The sequence below is a fragment of the Austrofundulus limnaeus genome, unplaced genomic scaffold (assembly GCF_001266775.1).
Source record: "Austrofundulus limnaeus strain Quisiro unplaced genomic scaffold, Austrofundulus_limnaeus-1.0 Scaffold194, whole genome shotgun sequence".
Lineage (NCBI taxonomy): Eukaryota > Metazoa > Chordata > Actinopteri > Cyprinodontiformes > Rivulidae > Austrofundulus > Austrofundulus limnaeus.
Window position 1 is genome coordinate 370,207 of NW_013952596.1, and position 2,263 is coordinate 372,469.

The window sequence follows — 2,263 nt, forward strand, 5'->3', positions numbered from 1 at the left end:
GTTCTGACTGGTCACTGAGTGTGTATATACTTTATGTCTGTGTGTATATACTGTACTGACAATATTAACGAATGTAGTCATGTATGTATATCTTTTTATATGTATGGGTATGTGTATATATTTATATATGCCCTCCATGTATTTATCCATTTATTTTTCAGGTGAGCGGACAGATGTTGGGTGTGTGGTCCTGTGTTTTGTTGGTGTATATTTGATATACTTCTAATTGCTATTTCAATCTTTCTAATTACTTATTTCTCTGTTTTTCCCTCTTTCTCTATTTTCTCTTTACTTAAAAAAAATCAATAATGATGAAGAAATTAAGAAACTAATATTAAGTTCTTTTTTCTACTGAAGTGATTAAAAAAATAGAAATCACTTTGATACTTGAGTAAACCAGTTTATTATATAATCTAACCTTCATCGAGCAGATTTTCAGATTATGAATCAGGGATTCCTTGTCAGATGAACTAATTATYTTTTAGTGAACAAGTTTATTAATATTGCCTGTCGAGGAGGAACATTAAAGGAGAACAATAATGTTTTTGCTCTTATCCATGCCTGTGTTTTAGCAAAACATGTGGAACCACTGGACCAGTTTCTTCTGGAGGTGTCATTATAATCCTTCTATTCATGAGGTATTTTGCTAACAGACAGACAAAGTTAGTGCTCAGATTAATGACTTATTTAAGCTCAATATCTGTAAAACTGGTTAAATTTTAGCTGTGTGTTTGTATTTGGTAAGGTGGATTATCTGTAAATGTTAATGAGTTGTAGATATATATACACTGATTACCTGAGAGTTTCATTAAAACTCAGCCAGTGGTTCATGAGATATTCYACAAAGATACAGGCAAAAACTGTTTTATATGAACACAGTTGCGGTACCTGAGTCGTCTGCTAGAGAGATGGTGGTAAACGTCCCGTCATCCTCGCCTCCTGGGRCCTCCAGGGCCCGAGCCTCTCTGRCGTCCTCCAGCTTGATTTATTTTTTCATCTCAGTCACCGATTAGAGTGTAAAACTTTGTTTCAACGTCTTCTTTTTCCCTTTCGTTCCTACACACCTGCTGCTGCAACCATTGTTGCAGTTACCTGTCCGACCTGACTGGCAGCCTCGGGTTACATGGCAGTCATGGGGCTGGTTCTCCATGGCAACACTTGAAAATAAAACCTACAACAATGGGACCAATACCACGGGTCAAAGATCAAACTCCAGCGAGCCGTAAAGGCGATATGCAGACGTGGACTGGRACACTTTGTGGCGTTGTGCTGGAGGGAGGATTGTAAGCAGGCTGCAGCTGCACGGTGGGAAGGATCTGTGTTTCAGAGGTGCTTGTTTTAAAGAACTTGCTCCAGCTGAAGGCTCTGAGAGTTAAAGGTGTCTGGATRTGATCTGTGGGAGCAGGCTGCTCTCTGCTGGTGGAGGGTGGATGCTGCACATGTTTCAGCTGAGGTGGAGCTGTTGATTTAACAGAGACAAGGTCCAACCAGGGCTTTCTTTTCTATGTTCTTGGAAGTTCTCTGGTTTCCTCCCACAGTCCTAAAACATGCTTTTTATTTTTACTTAAATTAAGTGTAGAAATCTCTGTTTTCTTTTGCCTTCTGAAATGRTAATGGTTTTGCCCTTTGTTTGTGTGCCCGTTTCCAAAATCTCTCATGAACCACGTGATGGATTTTAGTCTTTTTTATGTTCAGTCACACAGAAATTTAGCAGCTAATCGTCACGCTCAAACCAAAGTTACAGTAAAGTCTTCATGTTGGTGTTTCTAGCAGCTGAGAAACAGCAAATAAAAAAGGAGAGAACTAATGGGCGCGCCAACACCCAGAGTGACAACTGACAACTTTTAGGTTCTTTCTTTTTACATTATGTAAAAAACAATAAGGTATTTGTGTATGTGTTGGTAAATCCAGCACACCCGGCTCCTTATTATGGACTTTAGACCTCAGATTCCCGCAAAGTCTCGTTTATCATAAAAGAACCACTGAGATGAAAATAAATAAATAATGTCCTTTAATTCTGATTTTATCTTTTGAAGAAAATTCAGTTTTTTTTTCATACTGAAGTCTGAGAGTCTTTGATTTAAGCTTCTCACTGGTGTAAAAGTTTCTTTAAATAAACTAAAGAATCATCCAGTGTTTATTTTGCTAAACAGACTCAGAAGAAAAGCACGGGAACTTTTTTATTTTCTGAGCAGATTTTTAGAGAATTTGACCAACTTTTATCTGTCTGGATACTCAGACACATCCAGGCTGATGAAAAAGC